This window comes from Pseudorca crassidens, chromosome 1, assembly GCF_039906515.1.
Source record: "Pseudorca crassidens isolate mPseCra1 chromosome 1, mPseCra1.hap1, whole genome shotgun sequence".
Classification (NCBI taxonomy): domain Eukaryota; kingdom Metazoa; phylum Chordata; class Mammalia; order Artiodactyla; family Delphinidae; genus Pseudorca; species Pseudorca crassidens.
This window is the reverse complement of record NC_090296.1, coordinates 131749009-131762909: the sequence shown is the minus strand read 5'-3', so window position 1 is coordinate 131762909 and position 13901 is coordinate 131749009. Positions and strand designations below refer to the sequence as shown.

Below are 13901 nucleotides of genomic sequence, written 5' to 3'. Positions count from 1 at the left end.
GCTTCTTCTACTGTGTCGACACTGATGCTGGTGGGTGCCATTGTGGAATCCTCCCTCTAGCTCATTAGTGCCAAGACCTGGCCCCACCCAACAGCCTGTAGGTGCCAGAGCTGGGACGCCTCAGGTCAAGCAACTGAGTGCGGACACAGCCCCATCCACCAGCAGACAGGCTGCCTAGAGATTTCCTGAGCCCACAGCCACTTCTAGACGTGTCTTTAGACATGGCCCTGCCCACCAGAGGACCAAGACCCAGCTCCACCCATCAGTGGCCAGGCACCAGCCCTGCCCTACAGGAAGTCTGCTCTAGCCTCTGGACAGCCTCACCCACCAGGGGGCAGACACCAGACACAAGAAAACCACAGTCCCACAGCCTGTGGACCAGTCTGCCCACAGCAGGCAAGACGCTGTCCTGGGACCAGCTAGGTCTCAGCCCTGAGAACTAGCGGCCAACACCAGCTTTGGGACACCCCAGACCCCATACCCAACTGCATCAGGAACTGCCCCACCCCAGCAAACTGACATGAGCTCTGTTATCCCTGGGCCCTGCAACCAGACTCCAGGACCCAGCTGTGCCTGCCAGTAGTCTGGCACTAACCTCAGGACCTGGCTTCACTCACCAGTGGGCGGGCAACAGCCCTGGAGTCTTCTGGACCCTGACTTCACCCACCAGTGAGCCAGCACTGGCCCTGGGACCCCCTAGGGTTCTGCAGTCAGCCACCTTGTGAACAGGCTCCATCAACCAACAGTCAGCAGCCTCCACACAAGGAAGGGTCTGGCAACCACTAGAGTAGGGGCAAAACCAAGCCTACCAGACCACCCACGTAGTCAACCTGCCACAACAGAAGGACCCATGCAGCACTCATAGAGGGACTCCCTAGAGCATATAGCTGGGGTGAAAAGAAAGGAGTGCACTGCTAGGACACATAGGATGTCTCCTACAGAAGGCCACTCCTCCAAGATGGGGAAACATAAATAACCTACCAGATACACAAAAATACAAACAGCAACTTAGGCAATGTGAGGCAACAGGGAAACATGTTCCAGACAAAGGAACAAGATAAAACCCCAGAAGAAGAACTAAGTAAAGTGGATATAGGCAATCTACCCAAGAAGGAGTTCAGGGTAGTGATTGTAAAGATGATCAAAGAACTTGGGAGAAGAATGGATGCACAGAGCAAAAAGTTAGAAGTTTTTAACAAAGAGAAAATATAAATAATAGCCAGAGATGAAGAATACAATAACTGAAATGAAAATACACCAGAAGGAATCAACAGAAGGCTAAATGATACAGAGGAATGGATCAGCAAGCTGGAAGACAGAGTAGTGGAAACCACTGCCACTGAACAGAAAAAAGAAAAAAGAATGAAAAGAAATGAAGACACAGTTTAAGAGACCTCTAGGACAACACCAAGTGCACTAATATTTGCATTATAGGGTCCCAAAAGGAGAAGAGAGAAAGAGGCTGAGAACATACTTGAAGACATAATAGCTGAAAACTTCCCTAACCTGGGAAGGGAAACAGCCACCCAAGTCCAGGAAGCACAGAGACTCCCATACAGGATCAACCCAAAGAGGAACACACCAAGACACATAATAATTATAAAATAACAGAAATTAAAGATAAAGAGAGAATATTAAAAGCAGCAAGGGAAAACCAACAAATAACATACAAAGGAACTCCCATAAGGCTATCAGCTGATTTTTCAGCAGAAACTCTGCAGGCCAGAAGGGAGTGGCACAATATATTTCAAGTGATGAAAGGGAAAACCTACAACAAAGAATACTCTACCCAACAAGGGTCTCAATCAGATTAGATGGAGAGATCAAAAACTTTACAAACTAGTAAAAGCTAAGGAGGTCAGCACCACCAAACCAGCTTTACAACAAATATTAACGGAACTTCTCTAGGTGAGAAAGAAAAGGCTGCAACTAGAAACAAGAAAATTACAAAATGAGAAAGCTCATCAGTAAAGGCAAATATACAATAAAGGTAGGAGATCCTCCACACACAAAGCTAGTAGGAAGGTTTAAATACATAAGCAGTAAAATCACCTATATCCATATTAAGCAGTTAAAAGATACACAAAACAATCGGATATAAAATATGATATCAAAAACAGTATTCAAGAGGTGAGAAGAGAACAAATGCAAGGTTTTTAAAACGTATTTGAAATTAAGAGATCAGCAACTTAAAACAATCACATAAATCTATAGATTGCTATATTAAAACCTCATGGTAGTGATTAACCTAAAATCTATAAGAGGTATACACACAAAAAGGAAAAAGGAATTCAAACGTAACACTAAAGATAGTCATCAAATCACAAGAGAAAATAAAAACAAAAGAAGAATAAAGGGAAAAAAAGAAAGACCTATAAAAACAACCCCCAAACAATTAACAAAATGGCAATAAGAACATACATATCAATAATTACCTTAAATGTAAACGGACTAAATGCTCCAATCAAAAGACAGAGAGTGGCTGAATGGATACAAAAACAAGACCCATATATATGCTGCCAGAAGAGACTCACTTCAGAGCTAAAGACACACACGTACTGAAACTGAGGGGACAGAAAGAAGTATTTCATGTAAATGGAAATCAAAAGAAAGCCAGGGTAGTAATACTTATATCAGACAAAATAGACTTCAAAATAAAGACTGCTACATGAGACAAAGAAGGATACTACATAATACATAATGTAGTATCATACTACATAATGTAGTATAATACTACATATGTAATACATACTACATAATGATCAAGAAGAAGATATAATGATTATAAATATATACGCAACCAACATAGGAGCACCTAAATACATAAAGCAAATATTAACAAACATAAAGGGGGAAATCAACAGTAACACAGTAATAGTAGGGGACTTTAACAAACCACTTGTATCGATTGACAGATCATCCAGACAGAAAATCAATAGAGAAACACTGGCCTTAAATGACACATTAGACCAGATGGACTTAACTGATATTTATAGAGCATTCCATCCAAAAGTAACAAAATACACATTCTTTTCAAGTGCACATGGAACATTCTCCAAGGTAGATCACATGCTAGACCACTATAACCAGGGCACTGTGCTCAAACTTGACTAATGAACACTACTGAATTCATGACTGATTAATTAGTGAGTAAACAAACTGGTCTCTGAAAGATGGACTGGCCCAAGGGAAAGAGGAAGCCTCAAGGGCAACAGTGGATAGAATACTTTCTGCAGGAAGGCAAGGTCTAGGACACTGGCTTGGCTGAAGTGACGGTCTTAATATGAGAGACAAGAACTACTGAACAGGTAAGGCAAAGGTGTGGAACTCTGAATGCCATGCTCACTGTGTTCTTTTAGAACACTTATTCTCTACCCCTCATGTTTCCATGTGGAAAGACCTCAGCTGCAGTAAGGCTACACCCAGTAAGTGGGGTGACTGGTCTGCCTGGGAGTCTGGGGGAAAGAGCTGATGTGCTCACCAGCCCCTCTGCCTGCATGAGGACGAGGGCCCTGAGGTGGGCTCCTCACCCACAGGCACTGCCTGCCCCTGTGACAGAGCCCTCCCCCTCCAGCTCTGTCCATGACAGCTGCAGGGGGAGAAGCTACATAATTCTTGGGTGAAATCTCAGGGGCTGAAATGGGCGATTTTTGAGTGCAATTCTTCTAGAGCAGGAGCCATGACTGCCATTCGCTCTAAGCTGGGGAGAGGAAGATGGCTATTGCGTATTAGCCCTGAAGATCCCAACTCAGCAGTTTACCATTTATTTGGTCGGCAATGACGAGCCAACATAGTTTAAGTCCCGTGCAGTCCAACAGCTAGAGAACAGAACCTGAAAGATTGTTTCAGGCTATCAAAACACTTCCCGTCCTAAGTACCTCCCCCCGCCATTCCAAACACTGACTGAAGAGGTGAACATGGGCCAAGCTTCCCAGGCCCACTGGTTTACATTCTGCCCTGCTCCTCTGACCAGAAGTGTGAGTCTTGTTGATGCTTCCCCTGCAAGCCCTGCCTTAGTGAGTCTCTGCTGATGCCCTGGTCTGTAGCACAGTCCCTCTTATCTCAATGGCTTTTGCTCTCCGAAGCACACAGTATACTGACCTCACGTGTGCAAGGACGCTCCCCGGATTGGGAAGCACAGTGAATCTGGCCCACTAAACTGGTCAGTCTCCTGGCCTGCAGTCCAAACAGTCCACTCCTATTGACCACACAGAACCACACAATGTCCCTCTGAGAGGCAGCCACTCAAAGGTCGTGTGTGCCGGTGAAGCCGCTGACCCCCCCCCCCCCCGCCACACCAGAGAGAGTGCCCTCCATCCAAGCAAACGCACACGCCCACCTTGTAGAGCAGTTAGGCAACGCGAGGAAAGCTGCATCGAAGTGGTGCTGAACTGAGCTCCCTGAGCAGGTGCAGGGCTGAAACAAAAGGCTCACAGTGGCTCGAAGTCACAGGAAGTAACCGCCCAGGGAAACGCGGCTGTGCCTCCTCCCTTGACCAGCCAGGCAGACAGGCTGGCAGGCACACCGGTGGGCTCCAAAAGCTTCAGCTCCCCCTGCTCCTCTCTCCAGCTGCCCTGCCCATGCTGAAGTTCTAGCAGCTTCCTGGTCAAGCCCGTGGGAGCATAAACAAAGCAAGGCGTTTAAGGAGAATTAGGCAGTGTTCACAGAGAAAAGTCCTCAGTATCATTTGAAGAGGAGCAGAAACACACCAGCAATGACACCATGGCTGCCCAAACTTGCTGGCTACGGCCTTCTGATGCCCTGCGTTCTGATGCCCTCATGGTGATCTCTACATTCTACAGAGCACGGCGGACAAGTACAAGGGCTGAGGGCAGACTGAACAGTAGCAGATTCTAGCGTATGACTCTCCAGATACTGGTACAGAGTTGGGGGGGAGGCAGTCAATGCCAGGTCGCACATGAGTGAACTCCAACCCCCCCAGCAGGAGGCACCTGAGGCCAGCAATGGCTCGAGAGGAGACCAAGGGGAGAGGAAGACAGTTTTGACTGAACGGTCTGAAAAGAGCAACAGCGTGTTGGTCAAGAAGCCCCTGAGAGACAGAGGGTGTGACTGTCCAGAGGCATCACCTTAATGTCTACCACTGGGTTAACACAGGAGAGACTGATATTTAACACTTTGTCAGCTTTAGCTATTCGGCAAAAGCTTAGCAAGTTTTGGATTTTTAACAGAAGTTTTTATTGTTTAAATGAAGGTACCTCATGGATAATGATAACACTTGGAAGAAAGATAATTACAAAAATAGATTTAAAAATACATACACACAGACACATATCTTAGCAGGAGAAGCAAAGCCCTTGTTTCTATCAAACACCTCCAGACACAGGTATTTTGACTCTGCGTGGCAACCCAATTAACAGGCCATCACAAACACTCTCTCACAGCAGCTAGGGGACAAGAAAGGTCTGTGGGGAGGAAGAGGGGGTTTGCTGTGGCAAGGTAAGTTGTGGAAGGAAGCCACACTATCCTCCCAGTGCTGAGAACTCTGTTGGCACCAAAAGGAATTTCGAAGTTGGAAATCCTTCCCATCAGAGAACAGATGGAGAACCCGCACATCCTGAGGGGAAGTGATCTGAAGCAGTCTTTAAGATAAATACTTCCAGGGACTTTCCTTGTGGCGCAGTAGTTAAGAGTCCGCCTGCCAGTGCAGGGGACAGGGGTTCCAGCCCTGGTCCGGGAAGATCCCACATGCCGCAGAGCAACTAAGCCCATGCACCACAACTACTGAGGCTGCGCTCTAGAGCCCACGAGCCACACCTACTGAGCCCCCATGCTACAACTACTGAAGCCCATGTGCCTAGAGCCCCTTCTCTGCAACAAAGAGAAGCCACCACAATGAGAAGCCCGCACACACAATGAAGAGTAGCCCCCACTAGCCGCAACTAGAGAAAGCCCGCACGCAGCAACGAAGACCCAACACAGCCAAAAATAAATAAATATTTTAAAAGTAATTAAAAAAAATTTTTTTAAGATAAATACTTCCATAGGGTAATTGAAGTTGTTTGTATCTAGTGATGGCATGCCTCACTATTTCCAGCACTGTGTTGTGTTAGGACTATGTTGCCTTAGATCCTGAACCCGTGCCATTTATCAAAGACAATAAAATCCCAAAGGCACAACTACTTATCATCAGATAATCCAATGGAAAGTTTAATTGAGGCTTCAGTGTAATGCCTCTTGGCAATGATCCCTACATCTAATTCTCTGGCTAATTTTCATTTCATTAAAGACATTCCCCAGTATGCCTAAGCTTATTACTTCAAAAAGCAGCCATTGGAACTATGCAGACAATAATTGCCTTCTTGGGGTGGGAGGGAGAGGCAAGAAGGAGGAGATATGGGGATATATGCATACATATAGCTGACTCACTTTGTTATACAGCAGAAACTAACACACCACTGTAAAGCAATTATACTCCAATAAAGATGTTAAAAAATGATAATAATAATGAACATTGCTTTGCAATCAAAATAAATAAATAAATAATTGCCTTCTTACCAGAACGACTGGCACCTCTTATCTGCCAGCCTGGCCTGGATGAGAGAAGAGGACCCGGCCAGCTACTGACAGGAGAACTTGCTCTCTTCTCCGTGGACCATCTGTAATCAAATGGGCCATATTTCTAAGTGTTTCAGCAGCTGATCTCTTAGTTTAGCATTAAAAGGCCTTCTCCAGAGCTGACATCACATGATGAGTAATTTCCCGGCATGTCCAAGGCTTCCTCAGGGCTGGAGGTGTTTGGAATCACTTACTTGGCTGGTCAGGTGCCGGCTCTTCCTGAACTCACTAAGTCTTGTCCAAAAGGGTCTTCTATTGTCTGCTTTCTTCTGAGCTTTGAGTGTACATTTTCTGGCCTTAGACGCATCCATGATTGTATTATGTAATCCTACAGTAATCCCCTGGAGACTTGAATGATGTGTAGTAATTTCTCATCATTTTTCTTCTTTTGAGCCCAAATTTGGGCTAAACACAGACACAGAAAAAATCTTTGGCATCATTCTCCTCCCTTAGTCTCTATGTTTAATTCCTGAACCTTCATTTTACTTATAACTGCGCTAGAATGTAATAGATTAACAAAAATGAATCAAGGAGATCTTAGCTCCACTTGGATTACTTTAGGAGTCAAGACTTGTTTTCCCTCAGCTGAAGTAATGAAGAAATTTACGCTCAGAATAAGATAAGCAGAAAAATCAGGTTGAGCTGGGATACCTGGCTAGAAGGCAGTTCCAGATTTCATTACAAATCTCAGAAGGTAAAAATTTCCTCAGGAGAGCCAACATAGCCCCACTTCAGCACAGGAGGCCAATCCCTCCAGGTGGGGCTCTGCCTGCAGGGCGGAGTCAGGGTGGGAGGCTTGGTTTCCCCCTGCAGCAACCTCCCCACTCCCCAACGTGCATCATCCCCCCCAAAGGCAGAGATGACATTCAAGTCCTGGGTGTGGACCATCCATGGGCTTTGGAAGCCTGGGAGAGATGAAAAGAGTGCCAGATATGTAACGAATACTCTAGTATTCCTAGACCAACATCAAGTCATACAGAGAGGTTATACACTCTCTCAGTAAGCCCGCTTTCTTCTTAATCAAAAACATGCTGGTGGGACACAGATGCTCCATTGGCTACACCCCTCCCTACTTGTTCTAGGAAACAAGAACAAGATGGCAAGGGAGGAAGAGGCCAGAGGCCAGCATGGCTGGCACAGGTGAGCGATGCCATGAGCAGTAGGAGGTGAGGTCAGGGGAGAGCTGCGGGCCATGTGTTCTGGAGGCCATTGGAGGATTGCGAGCAAGGAACTCACATGATGTGATTTGTGTTTTGAAAGTAACCCTCTGGCTGTCATGTAAGAACTTGCTGTTCAGGAGGCCGCTGTGGAGGCCTGGAGACACTGTGGGTGAGGGTGACAGAGGCCTGGACCACAGGGGGAATGGCAGGTATGGCTAAAAGAGGTCTGATTAAGAATATGTTCTGAGGTCAGAGCGGGTAGGAATTGTTGGTGGATTAGAAGTATCAGGCATCTTCTGAAACAAAAGCCATATAATGGCCACTCAACTTCTAGAAATTGCTAATAAAAATCACAACCACCACTTCCCACAAGGAAGGCAGGGGCTGTGCCCAATGCTTTGTATTTGTTCCCATACTTAATTCTGCCAACACCGACAGGTGTGCAGCAGTCCCATCACCATCCCATCAATGAGCAAGGGAAAGGTCTCACCTTGCTAAGGAGGAGAGCCAGTGCCCCAGAGCCCCTTCTTCTGCTCCCTGACCTGCCTCCTCAGCACGAGCACAGTCCCTGCATCCCCAGCTCCCTCCCACCTTCACACGCAGGCCTGTGCAAATCTGAGTGTGGAGGAGAAGGACTTCTTGGCCCAACACGGAGACTGTCTTATTGATTTCTTTTTCCAAGATGAAGACGTCTGGGGGTCCACTTTATCTCAAAATGTATGTTTGGGCTTCCCTGGTGGCGCAGTGGTTGAGAGTCTGCCTGCCAATGCAGAAGACATGGGTTCGAGCCCTGGTCTGGGAAGATCCCACTAGTTGCTGCGGAGCAACTAGAACCCGTGCACCAAAACTACTGAGCCTGCGCGTCTGGAGCCTGTGCTCCGCAACGGGGGAGGCCACGATAGTGAGAGGCCCGCGCACCACGATGAAGAGGAGCCCCTGCTCACCGCAACTAGAGAAAGCCCTCGCACAGAAACGAAGACCCAACACAGCCAAAAATAAATAAATTCATTAATTAAAAAAAAAAAAAGAATGGGCAACCTCCATTTAAAAAAAAAAATGTACGTTTATCTTGGCAACTGGAGCCCTGTGGCAAAGGAAATGCTACAACCAGCCCATAAGGCCGGCCGCAGGGGCTCCTGCCCATCCCCTCACCCTGCCTCCCCAGGAACCCTTCCATCTAATCAGCAGCTCAGCCAAGGTGGAGAGAAGCAGGCCACCCTGCTGCTCCCGAGGCACCCCTACCGCAACCCCTGCACAGCTGTTTGGTCCCTTTTGGTTTTGTAACTCTGGGGTACAGGAGACAATGTTACAGGAGAACATTGGGGTACAGGAGCAAAGCAACTTGAGGGAGGAAGCATTCAACTGAATTGCCTTTTCAAAAAACAAAAGAAAACCCACTAATCATTTTCATGGAGGAAAACCCTGGAATGCCGTGGGAAAAGGGAAAGGAGACCTGTGCTGTACAAGCAGCACCTTTAAGCAATTCGAGAAAAGGAAGGTCTAAACAGCCCTGAGATAGATGCCAGAAGATCCTCAGGGGGTGGGAAATGTAAGGGAGAAATAATATTCAGGGATACTCTCATCTGTCAGCAGTGATATGACCAAGATTCCATTTGCCAGAAAAGCCATGCCTGGAGCCTGGGCAGGAAGTAAGCGGTGCTGACGGTGGGGCTAGGAGTCTATCATGCTGCCTCGCCAGTTACTTAATGCAGCTTCTGGGCGTCTAGCTTCCCCACGCTCTCAGGTAAAGCTCCCCTTGCCCCCTCCCACGCTCCACACACACACACAGAGCCAGGAGAACTAAGTCCTCCTGCTTCTCTGGTACTGCCAAGGCTTAGATCAGTAGTTCTCAAACTTGAGTGTACATCGGAATCCCCCGAGAGCTTATGAAAATACAGACTGAGCAGAGAGAACTGATGCAGAAGGGCTTGGATGGGGCTTGAGAATGTGCCTGTCTAGCACCGTCACAGGTGGTGCTGATGCTGTGGTCTGGGATCACCCTTGGAGAACCATTAGCTTCCAGCATCCCTCTTCCCAAACAGCACCATTGAGGACTTTCAGGGTCTTGTTCTGCACCTGTTGGGCAGGGGGCACTGAAACAAGACCACCACGGCCGGCGGTGATGGAGTATTTACCATGAGTTCTAGGCCCTCTACCTATAATAAATGCCTTACTTCCTTTCCACGACTACTACCCAAGTAAGAAATTACTACTATCCCCATTTTACAGATTAGGAAACTGAAATAAGAGGACAAGCAAACTGTCCAGGGTTCTGCTGTGAGCAGCAGAGCTGGGATTTGAACCAGGCAGAGGAAAACTAGAGGCTGTGCTGGAAACCTCCACTCCCTCTGCCCCTCTTAACAACCAGTACTAAGTTCATGGAAAATCTGATGAGGTGGCAGAACATTTGGGGCAAGTCTGATTCCTTGGCTGACAGTCAATATCCTAATTATCACAAATGTCCACAGTCCCCAGCGACTGACTCAATTACCATCCCTAACATGGATCAGCTGTTAGAGTCCTACAGGCTCAAATGGAGAGAACATAGGAAGTAACTCAGAAACCCACATTGTCACAGCTTTTTGTACAAAAGTAAATTTTAAGATGTTTACACAACATCGATATTCATGTCACTGTGCTTTTTTTGTTGTTGTTAATTAACAAACCATAACAAGCAAATCAAGGACCCTAGCCACAACCACATAAGGCAGCGGTTCTCCGAGCATGGTCCCCAGACCAAGCGTCAGCATCACCCAGCCCTCCACAGACCCACTGAATCCAAAGCCTGGGGGTGAGGCCCAGCCATCTGCATTCTAAGGAGACACCCTAGTGATTCCCATGCATGCTAATCTAAGAAGCCTATCTGACTTGGTTCCATACAGTTTATATGCACCCTCTTTAAATCTTTATTATATAAAAATATCAACTGCCTGTCCCATGCTCCAACCCCTCCTTCTCCAAGAACTGAGCCAAACCTGGCTCTGTCACAGGAGGGAACTTTGTGGTTGGATGCCTGGATCCCAGCTCCAATTCCTCTCTTCTTCTCTGCAGACAATGTGGGATAAGCTCACTTCGGTGGCTCTTGTTACCACCAGACTCAAATTCAAACTTGCGAGCCAGGCTCCCCAGGGCCCCCAGGCCTCCAAAACTCTGCCCTAGAGTCACATTGCCCCTTCCAGCACAAGCATAAGGTGGGTGCCAGGTCAGCCCACATTTGCTTACTGTGCAACTTTGGGCAACTCTGCCTTGGTTTTTCCATCTGTAAATTGGAAGCTGTACCTTCCACACAAGGCCCCAGCAAAGCATCTGGCAAGTGGGAGGCCCTCAATAAACATCAGGCCCCCTACCCTCAGCCTCTACCTTCTGCCTCCCTGTCTTTGCTCACACTGAGACTGGAGAGGCCTGGAGAGCCTTCACCCCAACCTGCTGCCGAATCCCCACCCCAGCGCCTTTCCCAGAAGACCCACACAATGACAGGATGGGGGTGGCTGGGCATAATGTCCTGTGGCCACCGAAAGGAAGCAGAGACAAGATGTACAGAGCAGTCACCCTGCACTATGGTTTCCACAGGCATTTTCTCAGAGCAGGACTGCAGGGGGATGTTGATATCTCATACAAACAGGGAAACTGAGAACTGATGAGTTTATTAATTGATATGCCCAAGGTCAAGTAAGTGGCAGCATGAAGACTCAAATCCAGGTCTGACTGTGGCTGAGATGCAGAGCTAGAAGTACTGTACGGGGAGTGGGCCCAGGGGACACCACACTTGTTCCCACTGGGGAACAGCTGTCCACCCTGGCTGCTTACCCTGGGGACCCTTCGTTGGCTTTCAGAGATTCATACTGACGACAGAGTTAACCTCAGCACTTCTAGAAGCCCTGGCCTGCCAAAGGCATTACAGGTGGAGAGTCTGATTTCCAAGCCACCCTCAGAGCAAAGTCTTCAGCCACTCAAGCTGAAATGTAAAGTCCCGCCCCATCAGCTTCCTATCCCCCTTCTCTGCTTTGTTTCTCCACTTTATCACTTTATCCCTACTCTGGAGTTTACTTACTGATAGTACATATCCATCCCCTCCACTAGAATGTCAGTTCCACAAAAACAGGGACATTTATTTTGTATATTATACATCCCCAGGGCTGGAGCAGTGCCTGGCCCACAGTAGGTTCTCAAAGAATACTTACGAGTATGAATGCTGAAAAAGCAAGATATAGGAGAGGACAGAGATCCATTCTGCAAATAGTACATATGATAAAGACAATGAAAAGAAGAAAATACTGGGTAAAAATAATAATGGGTGATATATACTTGCAGAAAGAGAAAAATGAATGGGCACAGATCTGGCAGGAGGAGAGGTGGGAGTTAAACTCTCAGGCTTTACAGTGAGTGAGTTCAAGGCCAGCTGTCACTAATTAACAGTATAATTTCAGACAAGAAATGTATCCTTTTGGAGACTCAGTTTCCCATCTGCTAACAGGAATAATAGCTCTCTTAGAACGTTATTGAAAGGCAAGATATAGTTAGGAGAGAAGTACAGGTAAGAAAACAAAAGACTGAAACTGAACTGTCCTGGGTCAAATGCTGGCTCTACCTCTTACAAGCTATGTGGCTTCAGGCAAGTTATTTACCTCTCTGTACCTCAGCTTCCCTGCATGTGAAGTGGGGATTACAGCAGCACTTCCTAATAGAAATGTGAGGATTACATGAATTAAAAACATGAAGTATCTGACACAGGAGTTCTCAACAAATGGGAGCTGCTCTCAGCATCACCTCCATCACCACCCAGGATGACAGGACAAAGAGCGGCACTGGTACCGTCCATCAAGCAGGGAAGGTGGAGGGCACAGCAGAAGGCTCTGCTGGAAGCAAAGCTCTTCAACTTTCTGAGGCTAAGTTCTAAGAAGGCCTGGATCTTGGCACCACCCCCAGGCCTGTGAGATGTTACACTGCATTGACACCTGCTGTGGACTGCATGTTTGTGTCCCCCAAATTCATTTGTTAAAGCCCTAAACCCCAAATGTGATAGTATTAGGGAGGTAATCTGATTTAGATGCATCATGGGGTGAGGCCCCACATGAGGACACAACAGTCATCCTTAAAAGAAAAGGAAGAGAGACCAGAGCTCACTTGCCCTCCACCACAAGGACAGAGCAGTCGTCTGCACGCCAGGAAGAGGGTCCTCACCAGACACTGAGTTGACTGGCACCTTGATCTGGGACTTCCAGCCTCCAGAACTGTGAGAAATAAATGTCTGTTGTTGAAGCTTCCCATCTGTGGTATTTCCTTATAGCAGCCCGAGCTGAGGAAAATGATGCCCTTGACCAACAGAAGATGTAAGGAGGCAGAGAAGCAAGAAGAGGCCACCCCTTGTGCAAGTGAGTGGAGAAGGGGGCCTCCCAAGCGCTGAAGAAGGGAGCCTGGAGAAGTGCTCCAAAACCACAGAAGCTGGCCCCTTGGCCACCCGTGGACATCTACCAAGCTATCAGGTTCCTTGGCCTGCTTAGTGCTATGGAAGTGAGGGCCAGGGCACTGCAGAGAGAAAAGGCTGATGCAGCTAGGAAGAGGGTGGACAAGGACACATCGCCTTCGTGTAGTTGACTTGACAAGAAGTCAAACGTGAATCCCATCAGAGCCTTACAACCTTCCAGCAGGGAAGCAGTAAACCCTCTGGTGAAATGAGCCCCACCCTCAGGATCGCCCCCTTCTGGCCAATGACGGAGGGGGTGGTCTCCAGGCTAAAGCTGACACTGGGCATCTCTCTAGTGCTCAATCACAGCAAAACCAGAGCATGCCCAACACCAAAGTTCAAGGCCATCCAGGATCATCAGTGAGCCTGCTCCCCTCACACTGGGGTCAAGAAAATGCTGAGGGTGGGTGGTCCAGTTGTTACAGAACTCCTCATGTGCCTACCCGCTGCCTGGGAGACACATGAGGGGCTCTGGGCTCCACCTCATACCCAGGACTGGCGCTGGGCCCCTGATCAAGGCTAAGAAGCTGCTGGTCCATATCTAGACCACATCTGTGCAGCAGAGCTGTGCAGTACCTGTGAGTTCCCCATCCTCAGCACTATTCTCAAGGAGCGGCAATCTTTGGGACTCTTTTCCCTCCTCAGTCCTAAATATCTTCAATAATGGAAGGAATTTCCCTCAAGATTCCAGAGAAGTCTGA

The 13901-nt window shown here is 47.6% G+C and overlaps 1 protein-coding gene across 8 annotated transcripts in view; it reads right to left on the bottom strand.

Annotated features, from left to right (window-relative positions):
• Positions 1-13901, bottom strand: part of ADAMTS17 (ADAM metallopeptidase with thrombospondin type 1 motif 17) — a 361254-nt gene that overhangs the window by 238695 nt on the left and 108658 nt on the right. The gene's annotated exons all lie outside the window — the stretch shown is intronic.